The sequence below is a fragment of the Lucilia sericata genome, unplaced genomic scaffold, assembly GCF_015586225.1.
Source record: "Lucilia sericata isolate MDLA Ls3-8-SP2 unplaced genomic scaffold, ASM1558622v1 Contig000488F_arrow, whole genome shotgun sequence".
Taxonomy (NCBI): Eukaryota; Metazoa; Arthropoda; class Insecta; order Diptera; family Calliphoridae; genus Lucilia; species Lucilia sericata.
In genome coordinates, this window is record NW_023994502.1 from 124,175 (window position 1) to 147,781 (window position 23,607).

Sequence of the window (23,607 nt, forward strand, 5' to 3'; positions counted from 1 at the left end):
AAAGCGCGTTATGAATATAACACAGTCATAAACAAATACTAATACATAAATAAAGTAAAATTTAAATGCAGCGGAAATACGACATCGGAGATGAAACAGTACCAATTGAGGTACTTTTTTAAATTTTTAGAAAATAAATTTTTGCAAATTTGTATCTAAACATACATATCTTTAGAAGAACCTAAATCGTAAAGTACTTTTAAAAAGTACCAAATTTTTTAAGCATCCCTTGCAATGACTTTTGTAAAACGTGATAAATCTGTTAAGAAAAAATATTATAAACAAGAAATTCTTTAGGAAAAATTTAAATGTTAACACCGAATGAACAAGTTGTAGAATAATTCTTTTTGTTTTTCACAACTTTCAATGGCAGCAGAAAAACAACATTATAATATTATATTATATAAATAACATTTAGCGACTACATTTAGCCGGCAATTGTAAAGAAATACTACGACTTTATAAAATTTTTCCAGAATAAACAAAAAAATCATGTTTTGTAAATGTCAGTCTTCATTTGTCATTTTAACTGTGTCGAGTTTTGATTTAAACTTAAGTGGCTGGCTGTGGCTGCTCTGCCAAGGAGAACACAGGCAGGGAATATTTTAGAAGTACTAACATTGAAATACAATTGTATGATTTTGGAATTGTCTAGAATTTGACTGTTGGCTGGTGACTGAATGGAAGGGAGAAAGTGGATTTGTTTGCTATTTAAGAAACTGCAAAAAATGCCTTTATAAAAAATATAGTAATTCTTAATATACTCTACTTATTCGTGGCATTCTCGTTTGAATTGTAAATAATATTGCTCCGACAAGGCATTAAAAGATAAACAAATAAATTATGGAAAATAAGCTGAAAAAGGACAAAATATTTTTTTTGCAAAATTGCAGTTTTTTTTTTTTTGTTAAATTTGTTGTTGTCTATTAGTAAATATTCTACTTTAAATCTAGCAAATTCTTGTTGTCATAAATTTTAATGAAAAATTAATTTTTAAAGACAATAGATTTTCATTATAAAGGACATTTTCTTTTAGGAAATTGATTTTATTGATTAAGTTTACAAAATTGCTATTGCATTTTATAACTAAAACAATCATTTCATACTCTATACCGGATGACCCTTGAACCTTGAACTTAAAAAAAAAACTTAATCAAAAAGATGAAGGGTAACATTTGTGAGAAGGGTATATATTAGTTTGTAATATCCATATTTTGGAACTGGATAGATAGCGGAGCCAATTAAGCCATGATCGTCTGTCTGTCTGCTGAAATCAATTTTCTGAAGACCCCATATAACTTCGAGATCAAAATCTTCAATAATTCTATTAGACATGCTTTCAAGAAGTTTTCTATTTAAAATAAGCAAAATCCTTCCATAAATAATGGAGATATGAGCAAAAATCTGAGATAACCTTTGAAAACTTCATCCAAAAATGACAATTTTTGTAAATGCTTTGATAAAAAGCAACAACAACATCGCTTGTTGGAAAAAACGTATGTTTAGATGTGTGTTGGTTTTATTGCTTTGTGTTTTTTTCTTGTTCATGTTATTTATTTTGATTTGCTATTGCAGAAGTAATGGAAAAATGGGAAAGTTGGGAAAAATGAAATAAATTGAAATTTTATAAAATTAATCTCTTTGTAAACACACTATGGTGAAGGGTATACAAGATTCGGCAAAGGCGAATATAGACTTCTTATAAGAATTGTCTATCTGCAAGCCATAACCATTATTTTGAGATCAATATTGATATAATCGCATAACGACCCAGCAAAAACATTGTAATCACTTCTACTTACTCAACAATATACTTTTCAATGACCACTACATATCTTCTGTATTACTTAGAAGGAGTCTAGTTATGACTTACAAATAATATATTATGTAAGTACTACAGACAAAATTTTTTTGTTGCACATGTTTGGTTACCCTGCTAATAAGTCTAACATCGAAAGGGGCTCATGTGTAGGACCTAAAATCAAATATGGTTGAATTTTTTAGAGTAGTTTTGTGAGCAATTTATAAGTAATTATCGAATTCCTTCAAAATTGAGACTTGTACTTTGATTATAATTCAATAGGCCAATTAAGGTGATTGTGGGACCGATATTTTTGTAGATTAAATACATATATCTATTCAATAATAAGTAATCACATTAATTTATATGTCTTCTTTTCTAGGTACGCATCTTATAAATTAAATGTCACAAACTGGTAAGAAAAAATATCATCCTTGTAACTCTAGACTAGAATCAAATATGATTTCACTTTAATAGCCGCATGGGAATCGTCAGGTATCGAAATAAAATTCAAACGGAAAGTCTTTTATAATTACGTAGAGAAATCATATTATAAGCAGGGGAAACCAAAAATATTATCTAAGAACTAGAAAATATCCCTTAAATAAACTAAAATAAATATCATGCAAAATTATGCTCTTATTCTTAAATTGTTCTAAAACGATTTTAACCATTTTCAACAGGCTTCGTCCCTTGGGTCCATATGGACAGATATAGATAGATAGATAGATAGATAGATAGATAGATAGATAGATAGATAGATAGATAGATAGATAGATAGATAGATAGATAGATAGATAGATAGATAGATAGATAGATAGATAGATAGATAGATAGATAGATAGATAGATAGATAGATAGATAGATAGATAGATAGATAGATAGATAGATAGATAGATAGATAGATAGATAGATAGATAGATAGATAGATAGATCGCTCGCTGTCGCTCGCTCGCTAGCTCGCTCGCTCGCTCGCTCTCTCTCTCTCTAGCTCGCTCGCTCGCTCGCTCGCTCGCTCGCTCGCTCGCTCGCGGCTCGCTCGCTCGCTCGCTCGCTCGCTCGCTCGCTCGCTCGCTCGCTGCTCGCTCGCTCGCTCGCTCGCTCGCTCGCTGCTCGCTCGCTCGCTCGCTCGCTCGCTCGCTCGCTCGCTCGCTAGCTCGCTCGCTCGCTCGCTCGCTCGCTCGCTCGCTCGCTCGCTCTCTCGCTCCTCGCTCGCTCGTCGCTCGCTCGCTCGCTCGCTCGCTCGCTCGCTCGCTCGCTCGCTCTCGCTCGCTAGCTCGCTCGCTCGCTCGCTCGCTCGCTCGCTCTCTCGCTCTCGCTCGCTCGCTCGCTCGCTCGCTCGCTCGCTCGCTCTCGCTCGCTCGCTCGCTCGCTCGCTCCTCGCTCGCTCGCTCGCTCGCTCGCTCGCTCGCTCGCTCGCTCGCTGCTCGCTCGATAGATAATAGATAGATAGATAGATAGATAGATAGATAGAAGATAGATAGATAGATAGATAGATAGATAAAGACAACCAGATAAAAATACAGGGTGTTACAAACATCAGCACAAACGCATATTACCCTCTCCACTATAGTGATGTAGGGTATAAACATTATAATTTAAAACATTTCTTAATTAAAGTAGCAAAATGTTTCAAGTTTACCAAAATTTTCCCAACCCCCATATTTTACTAATTTTTTCACTTATATGACCTTTTAGTAGAATAAATATTTATGATAGTTTTAACCTCAACTAAACGATTAACATGCATGTTTTTATTTAAAGTTCTTAGAAAAACACTATAAAAAAATACAGAAAAACACCTGATAAACAATATCTCTAAAGTTTCCATATGAATCATCAGAAAAAATTCTTTGCAATTATATAAAATTTTGTTTACAATTTTAATTTTCCTTAAAAATTTCGCTAAAGGTTTGCTTCTATCAGTTTGTATAAAGTTGCTGAACTATTTAAAATTAAAGTAAAACTTTTTCAGTTGATTATTGTACGTTAATGTGATGTTTCATTGTTGTACAATATACAATTTGTTTCATCGATAATAAGTTTATAGTTTTGTTGTTATTGTTGGATTTTGTTGTTATAGGAATTAAACCAATGTTTATTTTTGCGGGAACAAGTTGTAATAATATTTTTTTTGTTTTTTATTGTTGTTGTTGTTTCTTGGTTTTTAGACTTAATGAAAATGGTAAGCAACTTTTAACAAATAAACATTTTTTTATACTAAACACTGTTAAGCAGTCAGGGGCAATTTTTAAAAATTTAAACAGACTAACAATAGTTCAGACCCTTTTGATTAAAAGAACATTTTTTATTGCTTCACACTCAAGCATAATGGTACAAGTGGTAGCCATCTCTGATTTAAAGGTAACAGCTAACGGTTTAGTAGTGTAAGGGACTTGTTGGTGGTAATAAACAGTTTAATGAGTTTGCTGTTTAAGCTATTTCTGATAGAAAGTAACCCAGCATAGTGTTGTTGGAAAATTGATTAACTTTTATTTAAATAATACAAATTTTAAATGATTTAAATTCAAATTTTTTAATAATTTTTCACCTTATAAAACTTAAGTCATTAGTTCAAAGTTTAAATGTAAACTGAGCCACTGTGTATCAGTCCACTCTACGAAACTCATTTGAAATTTGAGACACTAAAAGCTAACAGAATAATAATAATGTCAACTGCAGTAATAAGTATAATTATAATACAAATTGTATTTAGTTATTTTAACTGTCGGTAATGTTATTGTAATTCAACACTTTACTGGGTTCATTACAGTGCATAATTACAAACTTAATGTTGAAAAAGAAAACTAGAAAAAACTACAGGACATTAAAATAAGAGAAAATAAAAATACTTTCAAAGTATTTTTAACCCCTTTTTATTATAAACTTTAGACTTTATACAATTTTGTTTTTGCCAGCAATATTGCTTTTTTTGTAATTTATATCCTTAGCCGCCTCATATCCTTGAATTCTTTAAGCTGACATGCAAGCATATTTTGTATATACATAGATATGTAAGTATATAATATTATATATACTAACATAAGTGTATATATAAATATTTAGTTATATGAATATTGTTTTGCTGTTGTTGTTTTTATTGAAATATAATCATATTTCATATTTCTAGACGAGTAAATAAGTATATCTAACTGTTTTATGTAGGTTATAAAATATGAAACAAAATATACACTAGTAGCAGGAATAGAAGTAGTGGCCAACACTACATGTTCGGCTGGAACAGTGTACCACTATTACTCGTACGTCTGCATAACTCAATACATGTGGCGGTCTTCATATACGAGGATATATCAAGGAAATTGGGATCAGTCAATAACTCATGCAACTTAATAATATTGGGAACAAAATAAGTTCTGTTTTATTCTAGTTCAGTTCTAGTTCAGTTCTAGTTCAGTTCTAGTTCAGTTCTAGTTCAGTTCTAGTTCAGTTCTAGTTCAGTTCTAGTTCAGTTCTAGTTCAGTACTAGTTCAGTTCTAGTTCAGTTCTAGTTCAGTTCTAGTTCAGTTCTCAGTTCAGTTCTAGTTCAGTTCTAGTTCAGTTCTAGTTCAGTTCTAGTTCAGTTCTAGTTCAGTTCTAGTTCAGTTCTAGTTCAGTTCTAGTTCAGTTCTAGTTCAGTTCTAGTTCAGTTCTTTCAGTTCTTCTAGTTCAGTTCTAGTTCAGTTCTAGTTCAGTTCTAGTTCAGTTCTAGTTCAGTTCTAGTTCAGTTCTAGTTCAGTTCTAGTTCAGTTCTAGTTCAGTTCTAGTTCAGTTCTAGTTCAGTTGTAGTTCAGTTCTAGTTCAGTTCTAGTTCAGTTCCAGTTCAGTTCTAGTTCAGTTCTAGTTCAGTTCTAGTTCAGTTCTAGTTCAGTTCTAGTTCAGTTCTAGTTCAGTTCTAGTTCAGTTCTAGTTCAGTTCTAGTTCAGTTCTAGTTCAGTTCTAGTTCAGTTCTAGTTCAGTTCTAGTTCAGTTCTAGTTCAGTTCTAGTTCAGTTCTAGTTCAGTTCTAGTTCAGTTCTAGTTCAGTTCTAGTTCAGTTCTAGTTCAGTTCTAGTTCAGTTCTAGTTCAGTTCTAGTTCAGTTCTAGTTCAGTTCTAGTTCAGTTCTAGTTCAGTTCTAGTTCAGTTCTAGTTCAGTTCTAGTTCAGTTCTAGTTCAGTAGTTCAGTTCTAGTTCAGTTCTAGTTCAGTTCTAGTTCAGTTCTAGTTCAGTTCTAGTTCAGTTCTAGTTCAGTTCTAGTTCAGTTCTAGTTCAGTTCTAGTTCAGTTCTAGTTCAGTTCTAGTTCAGTTCTAGTTCAGTTCTAGTTCAGTTCTAGTTCAGTTCTAGTTCAGTTCTAGTTCAGTTCTAGTTCAGTTCTAGTTCAGTTCTAGTTCAGTTCTAGTTCAGTTCTAGTTCAGTTCTAGTTCAGTTCTAGTTCAGTTCTAGTTCAGTTCTAGTTCAGTTCTAGTTCAGTTCTAGTTCAGTTCTAGTTCAGTTCTAGTTCAGTTCTAGTTCAGTTCTAGTTCGTTCTAGTTTCAGTTCTAGTTCAGTTTCTAGTTCAGTTCTAGTTCAGTTCTAGTTCAGTTCTAGTTCAGTTCTAGTTCAGTTCTAGTTCAGTTCTAGTCAGTTCTAGTTCAGTTCTAGTTCAGTTCTAGTTCAGTTCTAGTTCAGTTCTAGTTCAGTTCTAGTTCAGTTCTAGTTCAGTTCTAGTTCAGTTCTAGTTCAGTCTAGTTCAGTTCTAGTTCAGTTCTAGTTCAGTTCTAGTTCATGTTCTAGTTCAGTTCTAGTTCAGTTCTAGTTCAGTTCTAGTTCAGTTCTAGTTCAGTTCTAGTTCAGTTCTAGTTCAGTTCTAGTCAGTTCTAGTTCAGTTCTAGTTCAGTTCTAGTTCAGTTCTAGTTCAGTTTTAGTTCAGTTTTAGTTCAGTTTTTGTTCAGCTCTAGTTCAGTTCTAGTTCAGTTCTAGTTCAGTTCTAGTTCAGTTCTAGTTCAGTTCTAGTTCAGTTCTAGTTCAGTTCTAGTTCAGTTCTAGTTCTAGTTCAGTTCTAGTTCAGTTCTAGTTCAGTTCTAGTTCAGTTCTAGTTCAGTTCTAGTTCAGTTTTAGTTCAGTTCTATTTCAGTTCTAGTTCACTTCTAGTTCAGTTCTAGTTCAGTTCTAGTTCAGTTCTAGTTCATTTCTAGTTCAGTTCTAGTTCAGTTCTAGTTCAGTTCTAGTTCAGTTCTAGTTCACTTCTAGTTCTTTTCTAGTTCAGTTCTAGTTCAGTTCTAGTTCACTTCTAGTTCGGTTCTAGTTCAGTTCTAGTTCAGTTCTAGTTCAGTTCTAGTTCAGTTCTAGTTCAGTTCTAGTTCAGTTCTAGTTCAGTTCTAGTTCAGTTCAGTTCAGTTCTAGTTCAGTTCAGTTCTATAGTTAAACTTGAAATGTATTGAAATCCTAAAATACTTACTTAACCCACTGCTAAACTTTACATAAACAATTATTTTATAATTAATGGTAGAGGTTACCCTCGTATTTGTATCTACATGTGTATGTACTTCATGCATTTTTTTTTCAAATTTGTACATTGCATAAAATAATAAATATATGAAATATTTTTATCATACTTGTTTGATAGTATCAAACTACACATTCACACTCATATCCTTCTAAATACAAACACTTCCGTCTATCCTCTCATGTATACTATGTTGGTCTATGTGTTCGTGTATATGAGCCGATATTTTGCACATTTCGACGTAACTGATATTTTTTATAGTGTTAAATATTTTTCTATTTAATATGAGTTTGTTGGTATTTTTTGTGGGTTATTTTAAGTTATTTTGAATTGTTATATTCAATTTACTAAACTTGTTTTAGAAATACTTCAAAAAAGAGTTTATTGCACTTTAGTAAGTAAGCGAATATTGATTAAAATGGACTATGAAAATAAAATAGAGAATTAACATTTAAATTGTTTTAATTCTCTAGTACATTTATTATTTCAATTATTTTCTTATTAATGAAATTTCAGACATTAATGAATTTGCAGCACAACATACAAAAATACCGTCACATAATGTGTCAAAATAACGTGCAGAGACAATGAATGCTTCGCTCGTACATACTTACTATGCACGAATTGTCTAAATCTGGTAATAAATGTACAACAAAAAGTATTTTTAATAATTTAAGAAAAAAAAAAAACAGTTTTGTCCTTTTATATTGTGAATCATTTGAGTACATATAGAGAAAAGAAATTGCAATGAAATTATTTCTATTTGGCAGTATTTCAACGATTTGTACATCCATTCATATGTGAGGGCAGACCATGGCAGGAGTAAGAGAATATGAATAAGAAATGTACATTTTCTAGATGGAAGAAAAGATAGGAAGAGAAGACACATTCACACATGTTTTGTGTTAATTTAATTTCAACAATTTTGAAAAACTAATTGTTGACAAAAACTTATGCTGGCATTATTATACGTATGGACGACGTATTTTGTAATTTATGAAATTATGAAAATGTATTTCTTTAAATATAGAATTTGTATTGTAATGTTTTTGTTAAAAAAAAAAAACAAAAAGATATTGTGAGATATAGAGTGATGTCGAGTCTATTGTAGACTACACGTATGAAATAAATCGTAAATATTTTATAAAAAAGAAAATTTATCGAAAATTTTCTATAAAAATGGAAATTTATCGAAAATATTCTATTAAAAAGGAAATTTATCGAAAATATTCTATAAAAAAGGAAATTTATCGAAAATATTCTATAAAAAAGGAAATTTATCGAAAATATTCTATAAAAAAGGAAATTTATCGAAAATATTCTATAAAAAAGGAAATTTATCGAAAATATTCTATAAAAAGAAAATTTATCGAAAATTTTCTATAAAAAGAAAATTTATCGAAATTTTATATAAAAAGGAAATTTATCGAAAATTCAAAAAGGAAATTTATCGAAAATTTTCTCTAAAAAGGAAATTTATCAAAAATTTTCTATAAAATGAAAATTTATCGAAAATTGTGTATAAATAGAAAATTTATCGAAAATTGTGTTTAAAAAAGAAATTTATCGAAAATTTTCTATATAAAGGAAATTTATCGAAAATTTTCTATAAGATGAAAATTTTCTATAAAAAGGAAATTTATCGAAAATTTTCTATAAAAAGGAAATTTATCGAAAATTTTCTATAAAATGGAAATTTATCGAAAATTTTCTATAAAAAGAATATTTATCGAAAATTTTCTATAAAAAGAAAATTTATCGACAATTGTCTATAAAAAGAAAATTTATCGAAAGTTTTCTATAAAAAGAAAATTTATCGAAAGTTTTCTATTAAAGGAAAATTTATCGAAAGTTTTCTATTAAAATAATATTTATTGAAAATTTTGTATAAAAAGAAAATTTATCGAACATTTTCTATAAAAAGAAAATTTATCGAACATTTTCTATAAAAATAAAATTTATCGAAAATTTTGTATAAAAAGAAAATTTATCGAAAATTGCGTATAAAAGAAAATTTATCGAAAATTGTGTATAAAAAGAAAATTTATCGAAAAATGTGTATAAAAAGAATTTTCTCTATTGAAAATTGTATATTATAAGGAAATTTATCGAAAATTTTATATAAAAAGGAAATTTATCGAAAATTTAAAAAGAAAAATTTATCGAAAATTTAAAAAAGAAATTTATCAAAAATTTTTTATAAAATGAAAATTTATCGAAAATTTTCTATAAAATGAAAATTTATCAAAAATTTTCTGTTAAAAGAAAATTTATCGAAAATATTCTGTAAAAAGAAAATTTATCGAAAATTTTCTAAAAAAGAAAATTTATCCAAAATTTATCGAAAATTTTCTATAAAATGAAAATTTATCGAAAATTTTCTATAAAAAGAAAATTTATCGAAAATTTTCTAAACAATTTCATTAAGCCAAAGTAAATACTTACTCTAATTAAAACATTTGAAATGTAGGGTATTCAAAGAAAATTAAACACATTAGTGATGAAAACAAAAACAAATTTTGCATGCAACAAATTGGAAAATTTGTGAGGTATAAAAAATGTACAGACATATTTTAAAAGCAAATTATACCGTAGCACGACAAAAATAAATATATGATTAATTTGAAAAAAATCTTAATAAGACAATTGTCATGTCATTTGTAGCTCAAAACATCATTTGAGAGAATGTGTACAAAAAAATATATATTTGATTTTCCAAGTACATAATTATGATGTTGATGTATATAGGAGAGTGGGCCAAAGATTTCCATTATTTCTACCTTTCTTCTTCCTTTTATATTTCACTTTAAAATGTTTTTGACCCTTTCGTAAAAACATTTCTATATTAAATCCTTTGAATGACAGCAAAAACGTGTACGTTATCTAGAACATTGAAAGGATAGTGTACATGATTAAACCAGTAACTGTCAGTTCACACACTCACGACTCTGTCTGTGTGAAAAGAAATCTCTACAAAAAGTAACAAAAAAACGTTTCAAGTCTGTGGAGAGACAATATATAGTTAAAAAGTCTACTGCCAGTCGTCATACATTTACAACAGGATATATTGTCTATAAATATACTCCGCTTTGAAAAAAACATACACTCGGAGTAATGAACTTACTTTCATTGAAATCACCACTCTTATAACAATGACCAAAGTGTCCAATATATACACTTGCATGTAAGTACCATGAAAATGATGATGATGACGATGTTGATCATCAATATTGAGAAAAAAGAAATATATAGAATATATAGAGTTAAATAAATGTAAGAATTTAATATGAGAACTTACATATATTGTATGCTAGGACAATAAGAATATATTTAATGTATTGTTTCATTGGTTAACATACCCTATATCTTTCATTTTGGTAAATGTGACCACACATATTTTGTAATCTTAATATACATATACAATGGTTCTAGTTCAAGTTCAGTTCTAGTCCAGTTCAAGTTCAGTTCTAGTTCAGTTCTAGTTCAGTTCTAGTTCAGTTCTAGTTCAGTTCTAGTTCAGTTCTAGTTCAGTTCTAGTTCAGTTCTAGTTCTAGTTCAGTTCTAGTTCAGTTCTAGTTCAGTTCTAGTTCAGTTCTAGTTCAGTTCTAGTTCAGTTCTAGTTCAGTTCTAGTTCAGTTCTAGTTCAGTTCTAGTTCAGTTCTAGTTCAGTTCTAGTTCAGTTCTAGTTCAGTTCTAGTTCAGTTCTAGTTCAGTTCTAGTTCAGTTCTAGTTCAGTTCTAGTTCAGTTCTAGTTCAGTTCTAGTTCAGTTCTAGTTCAGTTCTAGTTCAGTTCTAGTTCAGTTCTAGTTCAGTTCTAGTTCAGTTCTACTTCAGATCTGTCTAATTTATCTTATATTTAAACTAACCTCATTATGAATCTGTAACAGTTATTAAATGTATTAAATGCTCTACATTTGAATATGTTTTCAAACTGCACCAGTAATTGCTTCTACATTTTGCTCTAGAAATGTAAATTGTAGGGCTTTATAAGACCAATTAGGCCATGTAATATACATTTGTTAAAAATACAATATTTTCAATATTGTAGCTTACAAAAGTTACTATTATTCTGCATATTAAATGGAACATTGAAATCTAGGGATATTAGACAGCTTCAAATTGGTATGGAGGAAAACAAACTAGGGAATCATAATATTTCTCTTTAAAATTTTAAAGAAACTAAAGGATAAATTCTGAACCGAATGATAATATATTTTCTTCAAAATTATCTGACAGCTTTGCTATTCATTGATTTATAGTCAAGACCGATCTATGTACTTGTGTATGTATATTCAAGTCAATAGACGATCAATTGTTAGAGCTATAAACTGAGCCACCTTCAAGACTTAGGCTGATTTATGGTTAAAATAATAGACTGATCTACAGTTAAGACTGATCTGTAATCGAGACTATAGACTGATCAAATATTCAAGAAAATAGACTGAATATTATAGACTGATCTATGTATAGTCAATATCATATACATACTATTAAAATCAGATAGATTTTTTATTATCTACCTAATGAAGTTCAATATGTGCGTTCTCTTGACTAATGAAAAATAAACTTTTTTTCTTGTCTGCATCTAGATACCATATTGAATACAACTGTGACTAGTTAACGGATATGTGCATCTCATACAATTTACGATGCTGTGTTAAATGAGGCTTAAAATAGTTGAGGGCACTTAAAGTATTTCATATTAAATATACCATTTATAAACTATATTTTATAGAAAATAAAAAAAAAACTTAAAGAAATTATTAAATTACGATCAAACACTTTTTCAGTTATGAGTCATCACTTTTGAAAAGAAAATTTCATTTAAATTTTATTCATATGTTGTGCTAATAAAAATAGTATTTATATGTCATTGACCTTCATTGCAAACAAAAAACATTTAAAAACGTGTTAATAGTTATAGTAAAAAAACTATATGGCAAAAAAAATTAGCAAAACTATAAAGTTCTAAGAAACATATTGTATTTTATTTTTTTGCAAATATTCTAAAATAAAAAGAAACTTTATGTTTTCCTTTTAAAAGCCTTATAAATAAAAAAATACGAAAACAACATAATCTTGGATATTTATATTTGAGAAAGTGTACCCATCTGTTCAAGATTTTCTTAGACTATAGCATAATATGTATTTTGTACTTTTTTTCTGCTTTATCATGCTCATTATGTAGTCTGCAAATTTCAATTATTATGTTTATTTTGTTTGTTTTATAAAATATTTATTTAGTTTTTTTTTTCTTCTTCTTTTTATAACTTAAATGTGTCGTAAATATAGAAATTTATTATAAACTATAACGAACGAAATGTTCAACAGGCAATTTAGTAGTAATCAATCACTGTGAACTTGTCAAATTATGACACACATTTCATGCAAATACAAAAACAAATACATAGTAGAAAATATACTCGTGCATTAATTTGTTTTGAGAAAAACCCATTAAAAACTGGGAATATTATAAAGATTTTTCTTTATAAAATATTTTTGAAATCAAATGTTTTATTGAAATATTTGAATACATAAGTTCAGTTAAAATTGCTTAAGATTGTTCTATAGTCTTGACCATAGATCAGTCTATAGCTTTGACTATAGATCAGTCTATAGCTTTGACTATAGATCAGCCTATAGCTTAGACTAAAGACCAGTTTATAAGCTTGACTATAGATCAGTCTCTAATCTTGACTACTCATCTGTACATAGTCTTGACTGTAGATCAATTTATGGACTTGACTATAGATCAGTCTATAATATTGACTATTGATCAGTCTATAGTCTTGACTAAGGAACAGTCTTTAGTCTTGACTACAGATCAGTCTATAGTCCTGACTATAGATCAGTCAATACTGTAATCAATACTATAGATCATTAAATAGTATTGACTATAGATCAGTCTATAGTACTGACAATAGATAAGTCCATAGTCTTGACTATAGATAAGTCCATAGTCTTGACTATAGATAAGTCCATAGTCTTGACTATAGATCAGTCTATAGTATTGACAATAGGTCAGCCTAAAGCCTTGACTAAAGATCAGTCTATAGTCTTGACTATAGATTAGTCTATAGTATTTACTATAGATCAGTCTATAGTCTTGACTATAGATCAGTCTATAGTCTTGACTATAAATCAGACTATAGTCTTGACTATAGATCTGTCTATAGTCTCGACTATAGATCACTATAGTCTTGACCATAGAACAGTCTACAGTCTTGACTATAGATCAGTCGATAGTCCTGACTATAGATCAGTCAATTTTATCATCAATACTATAGATCATTAAAAAGTATTGAATATAGATCAGTCTATAGTATTGACGTTAGGTAAGTCTATAGTCTTGACTATAGATCAATTATAGTCTTGACTATAGATCAGTCTATAGTCTTGACTATAGATCAGTCTATAGTCTTGACTATAGATCATTTTATAGTCCTGACTATAGATCAGTCTATAGTCTTGACTCTATATTATCTATAGTCTTGATTATAGATTAGTCTATAGTCTTGACTATAGATCAGTCTATAGTCTTGACTATAGATCAGTCTATAGTCTTGACTATAGATCAGTCTATAGTTTTGACTATAGATCAGTCTATAGTCTTGACTATAGATCAGTCTATAGACTTGACTATAGATCAGTCTATAGTCTTCACTTTATATCAGTCTATAGTCTTGACTATAGATCAGTCTATAGTCTTCACTTTATATCAGTCTATAGTCTTGACTATAGATCAGTCTATAGTCTTTACTATATATCAGTCTATAGTCTTGACTTTAGATCTGTATATTGTCTTAACTATAGATCAGTCTACAGTCTTGACTATAGATCAGTCAATAGTCTTGACTATAGATCAGTCTATACAGACAGATTTATAGTAAAATCTATTTATATTTTCGTAGAACCACTGTACCTGATCATAGGTATTCTTAGAAAATGATTTTGTTAAAATTTCGTTTATTAATTAGAGGCGCGAAAATATTCTCATGCGTTCTATTACTTGCCTGAATGCCTACATGCTTGCCTGCCATATTAATGTTACCGTCAAACCAATAAAGGCGCTGACTGATATGAGTGCTAAAAATTCGAAAAGTGATGAAAATTTCGAAAAAAAGAAATATTACAATTTTTACTAAAATAACACACAAACATTTCAAAAAGGGGCAAAAAATAATAAATACCCAAAAATATTTTAATTTGTGAGTTGATGAATTAAATATAAATAGACAATTTATTTTGCACAAAGGTTGAAACTTATGTATATATTTGTGTGGATTTTTTAAAAATAAATTTACAAAGCAAACAAACAGAAAAAAAAATTGAAATAAATTAAATAAAAAAAAATATAATTATCACTCAAAGAAATGTCAGACAGGTAAAAATATACAGGCGAGTATAAGCAAGAGTACTATACCTAGTGCTATATTTTCGTCTATTTAAAGTGTTTGAATTTCCTTTCAAAATTTTGAATGATTTTGTTTTTTTTTTGTTTTTTGTTTATTTTTATTTAATTAGACCATGTTCACAGATGTCATGTGGTGATAACAGCCATGGCTAAATTTAAATTTTAAAAAATTTTTGTATAAAGAATCTAAATATTTTATTTTTAATTTAACGAATAAAATAAGAAATAATTAAATAATTTCAAATGTTAAAGTAGCAATTTTATTAAAATTTCTTAATTTGTTGATTGTTTTATTTCTGCAAAAAAAAAAAAAAATAAAATAAAATAAAATCAAAATTCTAGTGAAAAAATCAAAGATTTAAATTGTAAGGCAGACAAGTAAAGTTTGTGTTTTTGCATAGAAAAACATGGCAATTAAATGCCGACAATGCAATTTTTCAAAATAAATTCTTAACATATTTTGTTGTCGCATACACATTTCAAAATGCTGCTGCTCTGCCTGTTGCAGCTAGTTGCTGCTACATTATGTTGCAACTGGGTTACTTTTTTCTCTCGATTTATGTTTTTTTTCTTTCTAAAAGCATTTTATCTGTCTGCTAAGAAACCTTAAATTTAGTTTTTAGAAAATTTAAAAAAATCGTCTACTATATTACGTCTGTTTTTCTAGTGTTTGATGGCCACTTTAATGTGATTCATTGACGGTTGCTTTTTTTAATTAATTGTTTTAATTTGTTGAAATAAAAAGAAATAACAACACATTTTATGTCAAACTAAAAGTTTTTTTTTTTTTGTATGTGTGTACAAAGTACATTTAGAGATTTGTCTTCTAACAAATTATAGATTTTTTACTGGCGCCTTAATTTATACTACATCATTATGAATTATAATTTTAATATATTGTTTAAATCATAGGGTATTCACAGTTACGTGAAATAAATCGGTTGGTTAGGAGCATGTAATATTTAGGTCTAATCGCTATAACATACGCACGGACATTTTGTTTCTATATGTTTATTCTTTTTACAGTACCAGATATTTGGGAGTAACAAACTACCCCTAATGGAATGATTTGGCATGGGGTCTAATCAGAGCACCATATAATCTGGCACTACGGGTGGCCGGTTGACCACAGGACCTAGTTCTGACCGGTCAATTGGTTGAGGTTCCTTCGGGATCCACGTAGTGGCTGTGGTTTAATACCCAAAATCGCGGGGAGAGAATATTGGTTTAAGGACTGATATATCCTATACCTAATGGGTTGGATAATTCTCTCTTCGAACAGGTCTGTGTACAAAGCAGCACATGCTGGATTCCTAAACCCGATCCGTATTTCTTACCGGTCGTTTAGTGGGACGCCGGTATATGCTGGGGAATTGTCAGGTTAGTATTCAATGGTTGCCTCTCATCCCTTTATGATCATGGGAATGGAACTGATGCGAAAATTGGTGAAAGATCAGGAAAGTCTCCTATTTCCTTTGTCACATAGATCGGTTCATAACAGAGATCCTGATCCATTTTGTTGGGTATTTTGGACTACCAAATATGTCTCTAGGTGCTGTTGCCAAAACAACAGAGCCATCTCATTAGGTTGTTTGCGCGGGCTTAAAGAAGTTAAGGAATGCACTAGAATGGGTCATTAGATGATGGGGATTGCATTTTAAATAATGCAAACTTTCATGGAATCATAAGGTGGTTTCCAGTTTACCGGAAGATTGATTTCACCTTATGTTGGGACTAGTCACCCCCTTTTATTGACTTTAGACCAGTGATTGCTTTTTCCTTGTCGGGGTTTGGGATTGATCCCATGCTGCCTGTCATTCCGCAAAGGTGCTACTATAGCAAGAGATTAGATTAAACTCTCGACATTCGTGTCTCTTCGTTTAGGCCATATAGTCTTTTTAAAGATTTTTTTAATGGCCGGAAAGACGGATTATTTTCAAAACTATGTTTTGAAATATTTATCTGCGGAAAAGTGTGAAATATAAATATTAATTGTGCAAATTAAGAAAAAATTTATAAATCTAAAATAATCTTTTTATGTAAATAATTAAACAAGTTCGCTTTTTATAACAACGTATTACTGTAAAAGAAGGGCTCCTATTAATAGACATACATATTTAAACTATCACCCACAATGTAACAATTTGTTTAGACATAAATTGATATACAAATGTATATAGAAGTATAATAAACATACATATGTATCTAGAAATGTATATATACATTTATGTAACTAAATATATATATATAAAACAATTTATGCATATTTTGCATAAATTTCTCAATTAAACATAAATCATATTTATCACATCAGCACACATACATACATATATATACATATATATTAGGATGGTCTTAATATTGGGTATATCCATGTTATAGTTTTTGACAGCTTCATAGGTGTTCTAGCTCGTTTCAAGTTCACAACGAATTATTTGTTGTAAAATCACAAAAGTATATGTATATATTAAGAGCCTTATTAGATTCTAAAACGATTTAACCATATACATCCGAATGAAAGAAAATACAAATACGGAGAAGCTACCGTTTGTAATAAAAATTGGAAATATCGGTCCTCGATTTCACCTAGAGCCTCCATACAAATGTGTTCTCGTAATATAGTGGTAAAAGTTGTAAATAAAGCAATCACGATGTAAAGTAGGGCAGGAATAAGACCTTATTCGACCAAAGTCCCCGTCAAAAATAGTACATACCATTTCTAAGCTCTTAGTATATTTCATAATCTAGACTATTGTCTATTTAATAGTTTCGATTATAGTCTATTTTATAGTCTGACTATATTCTATTCAATATTCTCGACTATAGCATATTCTATAGTCTCGACTTTAGTCTATTCTGTAGTCCCGACTATATTTTATAGTCTCAACTATAGTATTCTCTGTTTTATAGTCTCTACTATATTCTATTCTATAGTTTCGACTATATTCTCTTCTATAGCCTCGATTGTAGTCTATCCTCTAATCCCGACTGTAGTCTATTCTATAGTCTCTATTATAGTCTCGGCTATAGTCTGTTCTATAGTCTCCACTATAGTCTATTCTATAGTCTCGACTATAGTATGTTCTAAAGTCTCGACTATAGTCTGTTATATTTTTTCGATTGTAGTCTCTACTATAGTCTCGGCTATAGTCTATTCTATAGTCTCGACTATAGTCTATTCTATACTTTCTACTATAGTCTCGACTATAGTCTCATCTATAGTATCGACTATAGTCTCTTCTATAGTATCGACTATAGTACATGCATTAACCAAAACTATAGTATATTTTATTGTCTTTACTATTGTCTATTTTATAGTCTCGATTATAGTCCATTCAATAGTCTGGACAAGTCGCGTCTATAGTCTATTCAATAGTCTGGACTTAAGTCTTTTCTACAGTCTCGATTATAGTCTATTCCAAAGTCTCGGCTAAAGTCTATTCTATAGTTTCGACTGTAGTCTATTCTATAGTCTTGGCTATAGTCTATTCTACAGTCTGGACTATAGCCTGGACTTTAGCCTGAACTATAGTATATTCTATAATCTCAACTATTCTACTGTATAATCTCGATTGTAGTCTATCCTATAGTATCGACTGTAATGTATTCTATAGTCTCGCATATTGTGTACTGTGTAAATTCGACCATCTTCTCTTAGATAGCCTCGACTGTAGTCTATTCTATAATCTTGATTATAGTCTATTCTGTAGTCTCGTCCAGGAAGGAAGACGGCTTCTTCATTTTAGAACCATATGTAAATATTCTACACCACTCGCTTCTGGAAGGGACTCTGATATTGAAAACTCTATCAAAATCCGTGTGTGGGGTAATATAGTAGGATGGTTGGTTAAAGATTGGCATAAAATCTTAGCGTCTCCATATGTTTTTAATCTCCAACTTCCGGATGCGTTAAGCCTTGCTGCGCTGCAAGCAGATATTATAATATAGTGTTCAGAGCTTCAGAAGGACTAGTTCATAGAGTACCTGTTATCCCAATGGATGCTGATCTCTGAACTTTGTATAGCTGATCTACAACAAACTTCTTCTTAGCTGAGGTCCACCATACAAGAGATCCGTATGTAAGAATAGGACGTACTATGGCTGTGTGCATTTATTTAACTATGTTGGAACTAAATCCCCATTTCATCCCAAACATCTTATAGTAGGCGACCGTTGCCTGGACTTTAGCCTGAACTATAGTATATTCTATAATCTCAACTATTCTATTATATAATATATATTGTAGTCTATCCTATAGTATCGACTGTAATGTATTCTATAGTCTCGCCTATTGTATACTGTGTAAGTTCGACCATATTCTCTTCCACTGTGGTCTATTCTATAATCTTGATTATAGTCTATTCTATAGTCTCGTCCATAGTCTAGACTATAGTCTAGGCTCGAATATAGTATATTTCACCATTATGCCATAGTTCGGACTCTAGAGGAATGAAATCCATAAATTTTAATGATGAGAGCATTGGAAATTCCCACGGGATGTCATATTTTTTGAAACCACCCTATTGCAAATGTATTAATAAATATGTGAGAGGATATTTGCATTTGTCATCACTACTGGGCATTGTTTTTGAACGTAGACATGCAACAATTGCATTGCCAAATAAACAAAATAAATAAAATTTAACAAATAACTAAATTTAGTGTAAATAATTTATGTGATTTGAACAAAATTTTAAAATACACAGAGAAGTGTTTGTATTCATGAGATCATCCGGCAGTTCGAGGTGGCTAACCCTTGACAATATACTATGTCATAGATAATTTCTGTTGGAAGTCTAGTGGATTAAATAAATGGTTCTGTTGGATTTCTAGCGGATTAATAACTATTTTTTTAGTAGATAAGCTTGAAAGGGGTCTTCTCATTAGACTGTAGATACATTAAAGTGTAAGTTAACTTCCTCTTTACATTACATAGAAGCACTTAGGTAATGCATTATATTATTTGTTATTAAATACATATATGGATTTGAGTTAAACAAGATGTTAGATATTTGCTACAAATTACTTAAAACTGCTGGGAGGTTGTTGTAGTCACTGCTTGAAAGTGGTTCGTATTATGACGAATTTTTAGTACATTACACTTTTTAGGTATAAAAATAAAATATTTTTATATAAATTATGTTATTTTTAATAGGTTTATGACACCATGGGAGTGGATTTTTCTATATACACAAGTATAGTACATATTTGTAAAACTTTTAGAATCGATTTAACAATAAACATACGTTTGTGTTTCCATGCAAAACTTTTCATTTATTACATTTCATAATTTCACTTTCTTTGATCGACCTTGACCAACCCTAACGATTTTATCTGTTTTTTTTTACACCTCAAGTATTTGAATCAATTTTATTTATATTATTTATGTATTTTAAAAAATAAAACAATTATTTTTTTTTATTATTACCACAGTTACAAAATGTTTTTTGATTATTTGAAATTTTAACTAAATAAAATGCCTTAAAACAAAATTTTACACTAAAATTCATGTTGCATGTAAAAATGCATAAAATTTCATGGTTATTTTACTTTACAAAAATAGCAAACGGAAGATGATTATAAAAAAAAAAATAAATTAAATATTTTTAAACTAATTTTCACTTCATACATATAATTTTTTTGGTTAAATGTCTAGTAAAAAAAATCATTAAACACGTTCATATTATTAATATAAAAAAAAACGAATATTAAAGTGAACAAACATGTGCTGTGGGTGGTAGAAAGTATAATTTGTTTAATAATAACCATTTTATTAATGTATAGTTTTTTGTTTTTTATTAAGATTTAAAATAAATTTTAATAAAATTACTAAATTTAAATAAAATTTTCTAACTTGAAAATTTTGCAAAATGTCTATTGAATTATTATTCTAAGAGTTCAATTTACTCTTAATATCAACTGTATACCAGCAAAAACTTTCATTATCAAGTGGAGGTCACATTGCAGGCAAGTACATACCACGCTCGCTTACAAGTAGTGAGTAAGAAAATTGCTTACCACTTTCATTACCAAGTGGAGGTGACATTAAAGGCAAGTACATACCACGCTTGCTTACAAGTAGTGAGTTAGGAAAGTGCTTACCACGATATCTTGCTAATAAGTAGTTATGTAAGTAGTTTTGATTTTCAATAAAAGTACGAGCACGTCTAACCTTAAATTCGAGAACAAAACGTCTGAAGGCTGAAAAGTAAGTGCTAACATACTAAATTATTTGTAAGCCCTTATTAGACTCCTTCTAAACAAGGCAAACGATATGCAGTAGTCATTGAATAGTAAGTTGTTGAGTAAGTACATGTCTTTAACATGTTGTTGTTGGATTATTATTCCTTTAAAATTATTTATAAAGTTCGTAATTCCTTGGGTTAACTTAACTCTAAGTTTGTTCTGCTTGATTGCACACACTAGACACTAAAATTTTATTTAAAAACTGCTTTGTTCTCGTCTAATTTTCTATTTACTTTTCTAATCGCCTTTTTCCCATAAATAATGATAACACCGATAATATATAATCGAACTTAGTTACATAGTACTTGTCATAACAAACTAAAGGGGAAACACTCTCTATTTTTCTCTGATGACTTATCAATTTAATTGAATTTGATAAGATTTGAAAAATCGCTGGCTCTATTATTAATATTTAAAAATACAATATCTATATACTTTATTAAATTTATATTTCAAATAAAAATGAGTAATTATAGAGACTATTAAAATAGATTTTTAAGTTATTAATAACAACACAATGATTAGAACTCTTTACACAAAGTACATTAATTATACTTCTCTAAAGTCTTGCCTAGAACTTCTGTAAAATCCTTTCTAAACTATTTTAAATTTCTATTTAATTTATTTAAAATAGTCTAATTCTAAAAAACTAGCCTACCCACATTTAGTAATATATTTTTTTCATAAAAGTACTTGGTTTAATCTAAATAAATAGATACTTATTATAAAATAAAAATCTTTATTTATAAAAAGTAATATTCATATTTAAAACATTTGTATGATATTGTAATCTTGTAGCTAACGTAACAAGTACTTCTGTACCAAGTTTTATTATCATACAAATTTCAAGAATTTCCGTTACGGAACTCAATAAGTTAGATATTATAGTTTGTGTGTTTTATTATCGATTTGCATTACCTAGTTTATATGTATGCATAGAGTACTGATCATTTTATTTAAAATATTTTATTAAACTAAATTGGACTATGAACCATATGTGTACAGTGAAATAACTAAATAGTAAACCTCACACTACAGCTTTCTTTACTTTAGCCTCTTCTTGAGTAGAGACTTTTGAATAATTTATGTAACTCAGGTTAGTTGGTAGTTTGTCAATATGGAGATCGTAAGTTTGATTCCCACGAGAGAATCTAGTAAATTAGGACACAACATAGACTGATAGTCTTGACTATAGAATAGTCTATAATCTTAACTATAGAATAGTCTATAGTCTTAACTACAAAATAGTACAAAGTGTTGACTATAGAATAGTCTATAGTCTCGACTATAGAATAGTCTATAGTCTTGACTATAGAATAGTCTATAGTCTTGACTATAGACTATTCTATAGTCGGACAATAGACAATTCTGTAGTCAAGACTATAGACTATTCTACAGTCGGGGATAAAGACTATTCTATAGTTAATATTATAGACTATTCTATAGATAAAATTATAGACTACTTTATAGTCAAGACAATAGACTATTCTATAGATAAAACTATAGACTGTTTTATAGTCAAGACTATAGACTATTCTATAGTCAAGACTTTAGACTATTCTGTAGTAGTTAAGACTATAGACTATTCTATAGTCAGGACAATAGACTGTTCTGTAGTCAAGACTATAGACTATTCTACAGTCAGTAATAAAGACTATTCTATAGTTAATACTATAGACTATTCTATAGATAAAACTATAGACTATTTTATAGTCAAGACAATAGACAAATAGTCTAGGCTAAAGACTATTCTATATGTAAGACTATCTTCATATCATAAAGACTATAGACTATTCTGGAGTCAAAACTATTGACTATTCTGTAGTTAAGACTATTGACTATTCTATGGTAAAATTTCAGATATAGAGTCCATTTTAAACTGTCAGAAACGTTAGTTATAGTTGTGTGTAGTCTCATTATAATTATAGTCTATTCTACAATTTCGGCTATAGTTTCAAGTAAAGTCTATTCTATAGTTTCGATTATAGTCAGGAGCTTTGTTAATGAATAATTTTGTCATAATTAGTAAAAAGCCAGCATAATGGGAGTAAGCTGGAAGCTTTAAAGCTGTACATAACTTGTTTTTTTTTAAACAAAATCATTTCCAGTTTTGCGTAAAGCCGGTACAACTGCATCAATTTATGATTAAACAGAATAAATGTCCCATTGTAATTCAATTTAATTATAAATTGTGCTATATAAATATATATAAATTTTGCCTGTTTTGTTACTATTACGTAGAATGTCAAGTATTTAATTGATCTTTTTCTATATGTATATGTATATGAAAAAAAAAACACATACTTATGCATTTAAAATTTATATACATAGATACATCACACACTAACAAACAAACAGACTCCATAAGTTTTGTAGCTGATTCCAGTGTTAAATTTATTTATTCAATTTTGTTTTATTTTTTTTTTTGTTTTCAATAGTTTATGTCATACTTTTTGTTGTTGTTGTTTTTTTTTTTTTTAGTTCTATATGTAGCTGTTTATGCCCCCACATTGAGACAAATAAACAAAAATAATAATAAAATGAAAAAAAATATTAAATGATTTTTTGTTTTTATTTTTTTTCTACTTAAATTTTACATAAATACAATATATATAATATACAAAAATACATACAGACATACTACACATACGTATAAAAAATACATATAAAGATAAAAAAGATC

At 29.2% G+C, this 23,607-nt stretch overlaps 1 protein-coding gene across 2 annotated transcripts in view; it reads left to right on the plus strand.

Moving 5' to 3' along the window:
- LOC119605444 (bromodomain-containing protein DDB_G0280777) overlaps positions 1 to 23,607 on the plus strand; it is a 119,240-nt gene that overhangs the window by 29,791 nt on the left and 65,842 nt on the right. The window lies entirely within an intron of this gene.